We start from the raw sequence: 15,806 nt of genomic DNA, 5'->3' as shown, positions 1-15,806 counted from the left end.
AGATCAATCCCACATCTCCTTTTCAGTTTATCCACAAATACATACTGCCTACAATACACTGATGATATTATCATTTCAGTGATGCACTCTCACACCACTAAAGTCAGAACTCTCATGTGACATGTGCATATAATGCACTGATTTGTAGATTGTGCCAGTGGGTTTGAATGCAACAGTGAGACTCTCCTGATTGTGTGTGTATGAATGCAAATCAAGGCAGGAGTATCTTACACCTCTTAGTATTGACTACATTTAGGATTGCACATAGCAGTAGAAGCCAGTTTTGCACACGCACACATCTTTTGCATGACACAACTTATGCCATCCTTTCAAAGATACAGTGTGGCTCACATGCAATTAGACTTATCCTGTGGTGTGTCCCTATAATATACTTGTTTGGAGATTGTTCCAGTACATAGGTAGGAGTTCAAATACAAGTATGAGTGTCATTTGTGAGTGTGTGATGTTCTTCATGTTTCACTGTTGCAGTCATTTCGTTTGGGTAATAAGCTGGCAGGTTGCCCTCAGTCGGCCTGATTAACAAAGTCTTGTGTCCTGCGTCGGTTGCTGTCCCTTCTTCCATGATGTCAGGTCATCAGGGGTATAAAACATGCAGCTGATGCCATTACATCAGTCTTTCTTGCCGCGCGGTGCCCGAAGCAGAAGCAGTTCACAAGTGCTGGTCGGCCGACTCCTGAAATTTTTGTTTTCGAGTTTCAGAACCAACGTCTTCAACTAAAAGCTAAGTACCCCATTGGGAAAACCTTTTCTTGCTTCTTACCAATGTCAGTAAAAGTTAATAATTGCATTACTTGTGGGAAGCAAATACCTCATAAGGATTTTCATTTGTACTGTATTCCTTGCCTGGGTCCTGACCACAACGTGCCTTGCTGTCGGTTTTGTGCTAAATTTAATCAATGCACAATTAAACATCGGTATATTTTTGCTTCTAAATATTTTGGCTCAAGATTTAACTATCCGGAAATGTCATCGCTTAGCAATCCGACTACCGGAATACCTAAAAAATGCAAAGAAAAAGACAGAGACAGAACGTCGAGGTCCAAAACCAACAACGACGCTTCTCCTAAGCTAGTCGCCAGTTCGCCTGTACTCAGTGAGGCACTTTTGCAGCCCCTGATACCCGCTACATCTGATTCGCAGGCCTCTACTGAGACCCATTCAGAGTCCAGTATGCCGCGAGATGCTTCAATTATGGAACCTGTGGATGTCTCTACCTTAGATGGGTCCAGAGCCGCTGTGCAGGCACCGGCTTCTGAGGGTTTTTTCAGGCCTACAGATTTGTATATTAGACCAACGCCAACTTCAAAACTAAGGCCACAAAATATATCTATGTCTAAAAAAACGACACCTGTGCCCCTATGCCTAAAAAACAAAGTATCAAAATGGCTGAAGATTTATAGGTTCATAGGTTCATAGGTTCATACTAGGCTATCTGCCCGAGGGCATTTACAAGCCTAGCCCATCGTTTTGTGGCTTACGCCACCCCTTTAGTATGGGGAACTATACCCATTATTTTGCTGTGCCTCTGTCGAGCAGTGACACTGAGGTAATCCCTGGGGTATATCTGCGATCTCCCATCCATTGGTCAAGATTTCTCTTGAACAAGACCAGCGAGGTGCTCTGCCTCACATGTACCGGGATTCTGTTCCACAGCATAGGGAGTCTTTGGGTGATGAATCTATCCCTCCAGCACGTCCTATTAATAGCCGTGTCGAGGTTTAAGTCTCCGCCCTTGTGGCTCTGATGGATCTAGATTTTTGAGGTGAAGCATATTCATCAAATCTGGGTTTGACATGGCCTTGTATGTTAGGCAAAGGTCACCTCTGAGCAAGATGCGACTGAATAGAGCTGGAGTTCTTTCAGTCGGGCAGCATAGGATAGATTTTGAGACCCTTTATCTTTTTGGTGAGGAACTTTTGTGGCCTCTCCAGCTGCTGCAAGTGTCGGGTCAGATACATTCCAAATGGGGCATTGTACTCAATCATTGGTCTGATGAGTGATGAGTAAAGGGAGACTATAATCTCCCTTGATCTAGATGAGAATCCTTCATGATAAGGTGGGCAATGTAGAAGGTCTTCCTAACTACTTTAGCTACATGGGTGTCGAATGACAGACTACTATCAACCTGGGTCCCCAGGTCCCTGATAACTTCTTCTGTGCTCAGTGGATTGCCTCCTATTTGGTAGCTAGGGGTAACCTTGTTTTTCCCGAAGGGTATGACTATGCATTTTGGCATTTAACTTTAGGCCGTGGCTCTGGCACCAGTTATCCGTTTCTGTGAGACCCTTCTGAAGGATATCTGTGTCAGATGTGTTTTCTACTATGGCGCCCAGTTTGCAGTCATCTGCAAACTTTGTCAGCCATAACCCTCCTGTGTTTGCTTGTACTTCAGAAAGTAGATGCCAAACAAGAGTGGGCCCAGGACTGAGCCCTGTGGGACACCACTTGTGACAGGCTTTGAGTCTGACATGGCGCCAGCAACTCTGACCCTGTGGGTTCTGTCACTCAGCCAGTTTGCAACCCATCTTGTGATGTATGGGTTAACATTTAAGCTGATGAGTTTTTCAATGATACCCGAGTGGGGTATTGTATCAAAGGCCTTAGCCAGATCGAGGTAGGCTGTATGGACTGCCTTTCCCTCATCAATGGCTTTGGTGACTGTTTCAAAAAGTCAACCAAGTTTAAAAGGCATGATCTGCCTTTGACAAAGCCAAACTGGGTTGGATCCAAAGTCTGCAAATTCCCAATGTCTTTATTTATGAGGTCCATTATGATCCTCTCCATGGCTTTGCAGATAAGGCTTGTCAAGCTAATGGGCCGGTAATTACCAGGGTCGGTGGAGGCACCGCCTTTGTGAAGTGGGACCACAGTTGCAGTCGCCACTCCTGGGTGTATCCAGAGGTAAGACTTTGATTAAACAGCTGTCCTAGCTGTGGGTTTAATTCCTCATTGAGTTCGTGGAGCACACAGCCGGGGACACCATCAGGTCCCATGGATGCTGTGTTTTCTGCTTTGGAGAGAGCAGTTCTCACTTGGGCGCTGGAGATGTTTGGGGGGCTGCAATCATATGGTATAGATATCTCTCCTTTTGGGGGAGGGGGTGAGAAGTTTGCACTGAACCTGTCAGCCAGTATGTTGGCAATGTCTGTAGGATCAGTAATCTTCACATCATTTTGAACTAGTTCTGAGCATATCTGGGAGTTTCCTCCTAGGTTTCTAACATAGCTAAAGAAGGCCTTATGATTGTCTTTTGAGTCTTTAGCTATTTTTCTCTCGAAATTTGCTTTGGATGATTTTATGAGAGCTCTTAGTTTTTTACTTATAGTGATCAAAGGTGTCTTACCTTTTAAGGATTTTGCTCTATCTTGTAGTAGCTTCCTCCTTTTGTTGTAGAGTTTGTTTATGGCTGGGGTCCACCAGACTGGACGCTTGCCTTTGGTACAAAGAGTCTTTGTTTTGCTTGGGATTGCCTTATCCATGCAGTCCTGCAGGTGCTGGTAGAAGGCATTTGTAAGTGATTCAGCGGCTTGAGTACTGTTTTCCGCCGGCTCGGGGGCCTTAAAGGAGACCACACTAGTCTTTAGAAGTGTGAAGTCGGCTTTTGGGAAGTTCTTTACTGTTCTTTACCAAACTTTTGTGATATCTTCCCAAACTGACTGTAAAAGTATGTTTTATAACTTAATGTCTATTTTTTATTCCATTTACTCAATATAAGCTAGTCTTGCCACCAGTCCAGGACTGCCAGCAGCCAGTAACCTCTGCCTTCCTCACTACACTAGCCCAAACTCTAACTTTATTTACTAGGCATAGCTACTTTCCAGCCTGTAACTCTCTTTTACCCCCCCTCCACGATTTTTCCCCTTTCCTCTCCATCTATCTTTTTACTATCTCACTTGCCCATTAACTGGCATTCCTCTACTATTCTTTTTGCTACTATTGACTCATCCTTTTTCTCTCCATTTAACCTGAGTCCTGCAGCTGTAAATTCTCTTTAACCTCTGTACTCTGTCTTCCTCTCTTGACCCTCCCTAACTTCCTTCCTTTTCACTCCAAAGCTCCTAACTCGTATCTCTTTACAGTCTAAACTTAAAGCTCTCTTAAACTACATACTTATAACTGTTTCATACCTTTCTGCTGTTTTCCCTTACCTTTTAGATTGTTTTTCTTCTAGTGCTATAACACTCGTTTGTCTCTTCGCTCCGTTAAGCCTCTTCGGGCTCACTCCGCTCCCCTACCCTGCCCCAAATCCCACCCGCCCCCAGTACCTCTACCTATATCCCTCCAGTTTCCACACCCACTTCCTCCCTACACCAATCAGCTCTCTACACCTTCAACTGCCTATTATCCAATTTGTAACCACTCCCTCAGCTAATACATACATTCTTCTCATTCCAAACTCTCCTCCACTCAACAACCTCTCCCTCAGCTCCACACTTACTACTCCCTATCCTACCCATCCTTACAAAGCTTTTTCTCCATCCCCCTGCACAATTACCTTACCACATATATAAGACATCTATAACACTTAACACTAAGCAGCCTTATCAACATGCCTCTAAATCCTTCATCCATTTGTATCCTTCTTTTACTATCTCTTAAACTATCATACCTTTACTACCTCACCCAACCCCATACTTCATACCATACACAATATTTTCATATAACCAACCATTTGAACTCCTCTCACACTTGCACTCTCCTATCTCTCCTCATCTTTACACAATAACACAGCTCCTCACCTTCTCATTCAAAGTTTCTCTTCTCAGAATAACTCTCTCCCATACCAACCAAACACCCCATAATCATTACAACTGACCCAAATCATTGTTTTACTCTACTCAATCATCTTTTGAACCCAATCTTTCACCTCATTTCCAGTCTTTTATCTGGTGATATACATCCCAACCCCGCCCTCCTCCTTCTCCTCCTCACACAAGCCCATATACTTTACCTCTCTAAACTCCCAAAGCATAATGAATAAAGTCCCAACCCTCCATGCATGGCTTATGCATAATAAACCTGACATACTATCTATTTCAGAAACATGGTTAAAGCCCTCTATAAAAGATTCTGAAATTACTCCACCTAGCTACTCTATCATTAGAAAAGACAGGACCCAAAGGAAAGGTGGCGGTGTAGCCCTCCTATACTCCTCTTCCTTGCTAGTTACCCCCTACAACAAACCCACTCCTACATTTGACAACGCAGAAGTACTCCTCACTCTCCTACAAGTCAATAAACACAAACACATATACCTTGCATCTATCTACATTCCCCCAGGGGACAATATTTCCACACTTGAAAATATTCTCTCTTGGCTCTCTGACAATATTAGCAATGAAACCATACTCTTAGGAGATGTAAATATTAACTGGGCCTCCATCCAGTCCCTAACAAATCCTCTTAACATCAACCTATATAACTTCACCCAACTAATCAATACCATAACACACCCATCAAAAGACCCCTCCTGTGGCACCATCCTTGACTGGATTCTAGTATCACATCCCCACTATTTTTCCGATTGCGGTACTCTTCCTGACCCTCTTAGTGATCATCTGCCTACTTTTACTCATCGACTCCCCTGTATCTCATACCGTTCCCACAACTACATTACTACTCGTAACGACAAAAGCTTCAACCCATCAATCTTTGTAGATTCCTTGAAAGCAATTAATTGGAACAATCTAAAGACACTCCCATTAGAAGAAGCAGTTGCCCACTTTAACTCCACTTTCTTAAGAATACTTGATTCCCATGCCCCTCTAAGAACAAAAAGAATCAAAACAAATTCAGCCCCTGGCTAACCAAAACCACACTATCAACTATGCCTTAGAGACAAAGCCTGGGGACTCTATCTGAGAACTAAGACCCCAGAACATCATATTGCATTTAAAACCCTTCGGAATAAAGTTAAGAAGCTAATAACCTCAGATAGACAAAAATACTTCTTCACACTCCAAAACAATAATAAAACCAACCCTCAAAGATTTTGGAAGGAATATCCACCCTCCTTAACCCAGCAAACCTCACACCCCAACCCCAGACCCAAACAGTCCTGACTTAGATTTAGCCACGCAGTTTAACTTCTTTTTCATCGACTCCATTAGCAAACTCACCTCCTCCTTCACATGCCCCACCTCACTATCTAATACACCCCCTCCCTCTCCAACCCACAACCCTATCCCTAATTCCACCTCACACTGCCTATCTTCCACCTTATCCACTACTCCAACTGCTTCATCATTCTCACCCCCCTCAAACTCTCTCTCTCCACATTCCTCTCTATTCTCACTAAAACCTACACCCACTTCCACTATAAAGAAACTTCTTCAGAAACTGAAGCCTTGCACTAATGCCCCGATACCATCCCCTCCTACTACCTAAGCATAGCTGCAGATGCTATTGCTTATCCCATCAGCATTCTAATCAACGCTCTATTCATGAATGCACTGTGCCCCAACTGTGGAAGCAAGCATTCATCATCCCTCTACACAAAGGAGGCAACAATTGTAGCATCAACAACTTTCGTTCTATTGCTATCCTGTCCCCTATTTCTAAACTTCTGGAAAAGTGTGTCCACCTTCAACTCTTGCCACATCTCTTAGACAACAACCTTATAACTCCTACACAGCATGGATTCAGGCCAAACCACAGCACTATGACAGCCCTCTTATCCTTCCTTGAGACTGTTAACACAGCACGATTCCGGCCACATTGTCTCTACCCTACTACTTGACCTCTCCAAGGCCTTCGACACTATCTCACACAATCTGCTCTTAAACAAACTGTCAAAACTTAACCTCTCTCCTTCTTCCATAAATTGGTTCTCTAGCTATCTATCAAATAGAAACCAAGCTGTAAAATGGAAAAAGGCCACTTCCTTTCCTTAGTACCCCACTGGAGTTCCTCAAGGATCTATTCTTGGTCCCTCCTCTTTAATATATTTATAAACGATTTCACAAATCAATTCCTTTTGCAAACATCATCCAATATGCAGATGATTCTACCATTATCTGCTCTGCCACCTCCTCCTCTCAGCTCCAAACACTTACCCAGGAAGCTTTTTCAATTACCGAACAGTGGATGAAATTAAATCACTTGGCACTCAATGCCTCCAAAACAAAACTTATGGTATTTACCTCCAAATCCACTTCCTTCAATATAAACTCTTTCTCAATTACCAGCCAAAATAACTTAGCCCTTGAACTAGTGACTGAAACTAAGCTATTAGGTGTACAAATTGATAATAGGCTTAGCTACAACTCCCATCTACAACTAAATATTAAAAAAACTCATCAAAAACTAGGTATGCTCTACGTCAGAATCAGTACCTTACAAACTCCTCCAAAATCACACTTGCTTCCTCTTTTCTCATCCCTCCCTTCTCTATGGAGCTCCACTACTGACCAATCTTCAGTCCTCTCTAAAAACAGCTTTCCTCCTGCTATAATAAAATCGCCAAATTAGCAAATGGACACAGGTCCTCCACCCACCACTGTTCCTCTCTCCAAACCCTAAACTGGCTTGAACTACCTAATCATCTCACTTATATACAGCTGACTTTCGCTCACAAACTCATTCTTAGTCCTTCTCTTTGTCCCTCCCTGTCTTCTGCCTTCAAAATGCACCTACCAAATAGGATATTAAGGTCTAACAATCAAAACCTATTAGAAGTCCATAAACCATCTCATCCCCCAGGTAAACACTTACTATCCTTCAACCTTGCCCGCCTCTGGAACTCACTTCCACCATCCATTCGTACCACCTCTAACCGATACAAGTTCAAAAACTCTCTCCATACACACCTGAGGTCCCAATGGGATTGCTCTTGCTCCCTCCTCATAAATTTATTATATCTCATTATCCTTTACACTTTTGATACGTATCTCTACCTAACAAACCTCATGTTTCATCAGTACATCTACTCTGTAAGGTTATTTAATATCTGCTTGAATAACTCCTCTAAATGTATATCACATTACTCTTTCTATTTTCTTACCTCTCATTTATCCTCATCATACTGTATTGATTTGAATGCTTTTGAATTGTGAGCTTAAATGTTTTATGTTTTACTCTGTACAATCTCTTTTGTAAATTTTTGTAATTTTTGTAAATTTTTGTAATTTTTGTATGCACCTAATTTTGTCTGTATTGGAGCTTTTCTCCCCAGGACTCCATTGAAAACGGGTTCTTTTGGCCCAATGGACTATCCTGGTAAACCAACTGCAAATAAATAAATAAATAAATAAATAAATAAATAAATGGTCTTTTTTATTTCAGGTGGGGGTGGGATGAGGACCTCCAGCGAGATTAGTTTGTGATCTGATCTCACCAGTGAGGGGTATACTTCCGGTGTTGAACATTGTGCTCCCATGTTCGTGATGATGAGATCAAGTATGTTATCTCCTCTTGTGGGAATGGTGACTAGTTGTTCCATGGCATTTGAGTTTATGAATTCCAGGAACTTTTGGGCTAGGGTGTTTGGGCTTGAGTAGTGTTCCCAGTCTATATTTGGGTAATTGAAGTCACCTAGTATGATGGTGTTTGGTGATACATTTATCCTCTAGTGTTTTCAGGAAGGCCATGTGAGGTTCCTGAGTTTGTGAGGGTGGCCTGTAACATGCTACTATTTGCAGAGCAGTCTTGCCTACGGTTAATTGCACCTGGATGGTCTCCGATGCATCATGCGTTGCCACCAGTCTTGAGGTGTGGGTGTCCTTGATGAATATGGATACCCCCCCTCCTTTCTTGGTATTTTCCTGATTTTGGGGCGGGCATGATATGAGGTAAAACCTGATAGCGCTGGGGTGCTCTCAGGAGCCTTGAACCAGGTTTCTGTCACAGCACAGACATCGATGTTCTCCATATTGAGAAGGGCCTCGAGTGCGTGCATTTTGAGATTTAGACTTCTGGCATTGAGCAGCATTACCCTTAGTTTATTTCCTTTTTTGTGTTCTAGGGTGGTAGGTTTAGAATTTGAGCCTTGCCTAAAAAGGCACTATGGGGTGGCAAGAGCCTTTGCCAATATCCGGAATCCAGGGTGACAGGTGCAAGCCGTCCCTTGCGAAGCAGCGTGGCTTGTCCAGCATGTCATCCCAGGCAGACAGATACTGGATCCCCTTTGAATGACACCAGTGTTTAAGCCAATTGTTAAAGCTGATCATCTTATCTCTGTATTGTGGCATCATTCTTGGTGAAGGTAGGATACTGCTCAAGGTCAGGGTCATACCTGCCTGGGCTACATAATCAGAGAGCTCCTCAATGTCTCTTTTCATGTAGTCCAAGGAGTGCGTCTCAGGTCGTTTACACCAGCGTGGACAATGACTGAGTCATATTTGTACCTGCTGTTGAGAGACCCGAGTGCTTGCGTTATGTGGTGGATTCTAGCGCCCGACAGACAGCTTACTGTGACCTTCTCCTTACTCAGTCTGGTGTGCGGGACATCAGTGTGTCTGACTATGGAGTCACCAATGACTAGTGTGTCTGGCATTGTGTTTGGCCTTAAGGGCTGTGACTGTTTGACACTCTGACTGTGAGGTCTATGTGTTGCAGGTGTTGTGTTCTGAGGTGGTGGTTGTTAGGGTGTCTGCTTTGGTGGCCTCTGCTGTTTTGGTAGATTTTTGATCAGAGCCTCCGAGTATGTCTTTGTGTGTTTATGTGTATGATTTGAGGTTGTAATGGTACTATGTGAGACTGGGTCTATAGTGTGTGTGGTAACCTTCCCCTCCTGACTGGTCTTGCCAGTCCTATGTTGAGAGAGCTCAGCCTCCAGTTTGGCCGTATAGTTGCATCTCGCATGTATTTGTGTTTTGTGGGAGGAGGAGAGGGTTGTCTGTGTACATGAGGCAATTGTAACATTGCCTCAATATTCCCAGGTTCACCAGCTGAGCAGGAGATGACACTAGCAACTGATCCTCGACATGCTAGAAGGATAGACAAAAACTTTAAAAAGATTCGGGGATGTGGGTGACCGAGAAATGGGGGTTGCCTTTTGGGGTGCTATCTATAAGAGTGCCGTATCAAGGTAATAAGTACTGTAGGAGCAAGTGCTAGGTTTAACAGATAGAGAATAGTCTACTTAGAGTCAAGTAGAGATGATCTTTTAGTTATAGGATACGCTGATTAGATGAGTAGTATAGGTCGAGGAAGGTAGTTTCAAGGGAAAATTTGAAGAGTGGACTTTAGGTAGCCGAATAGTTTAAACCTGCTTAACCGAGCTGCCCTAGTGTGCAACAGTGGCAACTCCTTCAGCTAAATCGGCTAATCTTGGCTAAAGCGTGCTTTATAGCAGGGGCTGGAAAAGACAGGAAATGACCCAAAATGGCCAATAAACTACAAGTTACTGCCTTAAACCACTCCTCTGAGGACAAACAGGCAGTTCAGTACTCCCTACTCCCACTAGTGAGTAAAGCAACTACCCCTTGACCAAACAAGGAAAATGGAGAAAACAGGAACCAAGACAAAGCCCAGGGATCAGCAAAATCTGGTCTCTGGAACACTTAGTTTAGGAAAGTATGGAAAGCAAGGATATTTTTTTTGTTTTTTTTCAAGTTTTTTTACAGACAAGCAGAAAACACAATAAATGCTATGATTTTCGATTAAATGCTATCAAAAGCTAGTACACTTGAGTGTATTAGCCTGTAGTTTAACTTTTAGGCAAAACTTAAACTAGCAAGTGCAGTAAACAGTTTTAACTTATAAACACAGAAAAACAGTGCAAACTTTGATAAAATAAGCAGAAACAGTAGTCGAAAGGCACAAAAAGTCGAAAAAGCCAAGAAAAATACTTAAAATCTGGAAAGGTAGTCTTTTCTGGTCTCTGCTGCTAGAGGAACACTGCTGGCCACCACGAGGAGCTGTGCTGAGTTCTCAATAGCTGGAAAAGCCCGCCAAAGCGTGCTTTATAGCAGGGGCTGGAAAAGACAGGAAATGACCCAAAATGGCCAATAAACTACAAGTTACTGCCTTAAACCACTCCTCTGAGGACAAACAGGCAGTTCAGTACTCCCTACTCCCACTAGTGAGTAAAGAAACTACCCCTTGACCAAACAAGGAAAATGGAGAAAACAGGAACCAAGACAAAGCCCAGGGATCAGCAAAATCTGGTCTCTGGAACACTTAGTTTAGGAAAGTATGGAAAGCAAGGATATTTTTTGTTTTTCAAGTTTTTTTACAGACAAGCAGAAAACACAATAAATGCTATGATTTTCGATTAAATGCTATCAAAAGCTAGTACACTTGAGTGTATTAGCCTGTAGTTTAACTTTTAGGCAAAACTTAAACTAGCAAGTGCAGTAAACAGTTTTAACTTATAAACTCTGATCAGGGAGGCCTAGGCAAGACATTGATTATGAATCTTCTGAACAGGATTCTGTTTCTTCTGACTCTTCCAATGAACAGGATTTGTCTGTTCCTACTTATGAGGACTCTGATGCAGAGGATTCCATTCCTTCTGCCTTTCTCCCTGAGGATTTTTCATTTGAGGAAACTTTACATGCCTTAAGGGAACATTTCCACTGGGAAAGTCAGGATTTCTCTGAATCTAAAAAGAGACTTAGGAATTTTCTTTAACTTCCTCAGCATTGGCCTTTGGCTATACCTCCTGTTCTAGACATTGTTGATGATGTATTTTCATAATCTAGTATGACTCCTGATTCTCTGCCTCCAGCTCCTTGTAAGCCAGACAAATACTACAGGGTTGCTGACTCCCACAAATTCCTTTTCAAAAACCCTATTGCTGATCCTGAAACCATTTCTCAGGGTCCCAAGGGCATTAAGGCCTCTACTGCCAAAAATCCTACCCCTTCTGATAGAGACTCCAGGGTGCTGGATAGATGGGGTACGAAGGTTTACACGTCTGCAACCTTGGCAATCAGGGCTTTAAACTGTCAATTTCATATGCATAAATATCAATAGCATATCATGGGACTGCTTAAACAGAAAACGATGTTAATCTCTGACTGTGTAGAAAATAAAGAATTGCAGGATTTATTGCATTCAGCTGAACAAGTTGGAAAACATACTTTGCAATGTGGTTTTGGTTCCTTGGAGACCTCTTGCAGTGCTGCTGTAACTGGATCTGTGCTAAGAAGGCATACTTGGCTCAAAGAGCAAACTCTGCCTGATCGTGTTAAAGCAAAATTGTTGGATGCTCCTTTACAACAGGACCGTCTCTTTGGTAATAAGGCTGAAGAAGTGTTAAAAAATATGGAAGATAAAGCTAAATCTATGCAAACTGTGAACAATTTCTTACAAGTTCAACCACCAAGATTTAGTAGGCACTGGTCTACTAAGAACAGGTCCTTTCCAGTCCCCTCGAGAGCTGATCAAGACATTCCAAAGGCTCCAGGTTTCAGTCACAAGGAACTTTTAGAACAAAACAATGGGGTGCCTCCACCTCCAAATCTGGAAGCAACAAGGTGCTGCCCTATGGTAAACAGTCTCAATGACTTCCCTCTACAATCACCAAGCACTTACCTCTTAGTCACCCCTTTGGGGGAGAAACTAGCACTTCAAGCACAGTTCAGCATGTCAATGACCTTCACGTAATTCTCCTCTGTCACAATGTGAATTTGTGTAATTGCCACATCCTATAATATCATGTCTGCTTTTATTTACCTACATTTGCTCAGGAATTGTGACTGTCATTATTTATTCTGACATATGTATCGCAAAATTTCATTATTACAAATTTGTCTTTGTGACATAAGCACCTTCACATCAATCATCATGCTAGAGTTAGAACATTTACCCTCCTCTCTCATATTTTTCTGTGTACACCTTTTTGATTTCTGTGCACATTGTCCTCAGTACACCTTTTCTCTCTGGTAAACCATGTATTGTTGGTGCCCTTGCTGTTTCACAACCCCTCTTACTTATTTCTGTATTCATATGTTACATTTATGTGCACAGTACACTCAGTATACTTTCTCTACCTGTGTAGAGCATGCATTATTTCCCTTATGTAGCTCTTCTTGCTGTCTGAATGAGCATGCTTAACAGGTATGCCCTTGCCCATAGGGATACCTGTTTGTTTAGTGTGTGTACTCTTGCTGCTCAGCATGGTTTCCTGGCTGCCAGCAGTGTTGCTGGTCATGGAAACATGCTTGTATTCATGTTACCATGATGAGCAGCATCTACTGCTCATCTCTCTAAGACATAAACATCATGTAGGCTTTGCGTGAAGCCTACACAATTGTTCATGAATCTTAGGGTTTATTTAGATTTACAGAAACTGGAACAGTATCCCATATAGGTGATTCAGCTTGAAACATTCATTTGCTCACCACCCATTGCGGGAGGCTTGTTCATTCAAGGATTAGTGACCAAACTGGTGGCAAAGGACACAAAGCCCTCACCTCCCCTCCATGGAGTTAGCAGCATTTTCTATACCCTTAACTAACTAATTATAACATCCCTAAGTCTTGGGGTAAGATATATTACTGTTGTTTTTTTGCCATTTAAACTACAGGGATTGACTGATCATATTTTTTTTCAAAATGGGTAGGAAGGAATTGCATGTGCCCCTCCTGCGTGTATATCATTCTTAAGCTGGTGTGGTATCAGAACATACCAGGTACAGGTTTCATGCATGTTATGACTTTAAACACCCCAAAATGTAATTGTATACCAAAGTTTGAATGAAGGTTATAACATTTTGTTTTTTGAAGAGTTTAAGCTGAGTTTTGAAAAAAAAAATACATTCATAAACATTGATCACCTTACATATGGATTAGCATAAAACATAAGATGCACATTTATTCTACCATGTGAAAACTATTTAAAATATTTTTGTATAATACACAGGTTGGAGACATACAAGATGATCACTGGCTGAAATAGAAGCAAGACTAAGAAATAACTACTCTGTCATAAGGCAGCTGAAGGAAAACAAGAGCCTCTGCTTTTTACAATGAAGATGGCATAATAGCTTTAAAGATTTTGCAGAACATTTTCTTTATGCATCTTACTGTTGAATATATAATGTTTCTGTTTAATATATGTGAACATCTTATTAACTTTTTATGTTTAATGAATTTATACATCAATTTATTAAGAAAGAGATATTATATTTTTTATAGCAAGGAATGGAATGCAATGTATTTTGGAAGGGTCTATATTATATCATCGAACGCTTAAAAAAGCAAACGCTGATTGATCAACCTAATTTAAGCGAAAGCTTACAATCTCAATCTGTCAGATCAGCAATTTTTTTCCCAGGGAAAAAAATCGGTGATCCAAAACACATACACACAACACAAGCACACCAAACAAACAGAAATCCACACACATACACCTAAAATCTGATACCTAACCCTACACTAAACTATGCACACAACACTAACTACCCACTTACCTTAACCCAAACCCTAACCCCAAGGTCCGTCACTATCGCACACTCACCTCACCCGCTCCCTAACCCTAACTCACTTAAATCCTTCTAACCCTCATGTCCACTCAATCGCACACACACCTAACCCAAGCCCTAACCCTAACTCACCTAAATCACCCTAACACTCACATCCACACAATCGTACACTTACCTGAATCCGACCGGTAACTTTCCATCATAACACTGAAAATACCGAAGCAACAGAAACGGACAACCAAATTCTTTCCCTAGGAAAAAATTTGAGTTTCTGTTGCTTCGATATTTTGCAGTTTCGCGAAAATAAGTTCGATCAATCAGCATTCGCTTTTTTAAGTGTTCGAGGATATAATATAGACCCTTTTGGAACACATCCTCTTATGTGCATGTACAAAGTGCCTTGTTAAAACAGATTATTTGTTGGAGGGCTTTTTTTTATTATTTGTTTACTGGTGTTGAAGGTTGATGGCATTAGGTTGAATACACAAATTATCAGAACTCAGTACATTGTCAAATTTAACACCATGAACACCCTTTACTCTACCTCAACAAAAAAAAACAAAAATCAAACTGAGTAACTATTATAGAGTACACCATAAGTTTCATTAAAAAATCTTTAGACAAACCATGAGCTTCTAAAACAAAAAAGAATATATCATTTGTACAGGTAGAAATCACCCTTTAGACCCATGAGGGGTTCTGTGCCATCACACCCCTGTAAATTTATACACATCAACTCCAAGACCACACACTTGTGGGGGAAAATATAGCAGTAATCCTTGTTGTACCATAATCCAAATAAAGCTATCAAATAGTTATACATCCAAAATGGAAACAGAATCACTGATTCAATAATAAATTAATATTTCTCACATATCTTCTATTACATTATAATATTATACACATGCATGAAGAAAAATTTAGTAAAAAAAAATGTTTATTGGAGAGCTTATTCTTCCTTATTTGTTTACTGGTGTTGGAAATAAAATGTATATAATTGCTGCTACTGCATTATGCAGCAGAAGGAACAGGGGTAGCCTGTATGTTCTGCCTTCTTAAGCAGAGCCATAGCCAATCATTCTTGTGTCCAGTACAATTTGTCAATCAGGCACCACCTAAACTCTTACATTGAGACTCCAAAACAGGTCCTCTCTGTACACTGTATTACCATATGTCCAGGGTAGCTGCCCCATTTGCCCTACTCTGCCTGTGTTTCTCACAATAAGTAGTGGTCTTGCTCTCTTGCCTAGTATTAGCTGTCTAGAGCTATTTTAGCATTTTTTATACATCATAGTCATAAGACTCATGTGATCCTGCCGTATTTATAATTATATTTAAATGCCTTCTCCTACTGCCTATACCTCATACATTTATTTATTTATTGGAGTTTGTTTACTGGGATAGTCCATTGGGC

At 41.4% G+C, this 15,806-nt stretch overlaps 1 long non-coding RNA gene across 1 annotated transcript in view; it reads left to right on the top strand.

The window, feature by feature from the left end:
• The window catches only part of LOC122795803, a 136,111-nt gene extending 121,884 nt beyond the window's left edge, over nt 1-14,227 (top strand). The window contains exon 3 of the long non-coding RNA XR_006363863.1: nt 13,831-14,227. This is a non-coding gene — a long non-coding RNA (uncharacterized LOC122795803). The remainder of the gene's footprint in view (nt 1-13,830) is intronic.
• Nucleotides 14,228-15,806: the final 1,579 nt, after the last annotated feature.

This window comes from Protopterus annectens, chromosome 2.part2 (genome assembly GCF_019279795.1).
Source record: "Protopterus annectens isolate FY-2018-M chromosome 2.part2, PAN1.0, whole genome shotgun sequence".
NCBI lineage: Eukaryota > Metazoa > Chordata > Ceratodontiformes > Protopteridae > Protopterus > Protopterus annectens.
Note: the sequence above shows the minus strand (reverse complement) of the source record. Positions and strands in the feature narration are given on the sequence as shown.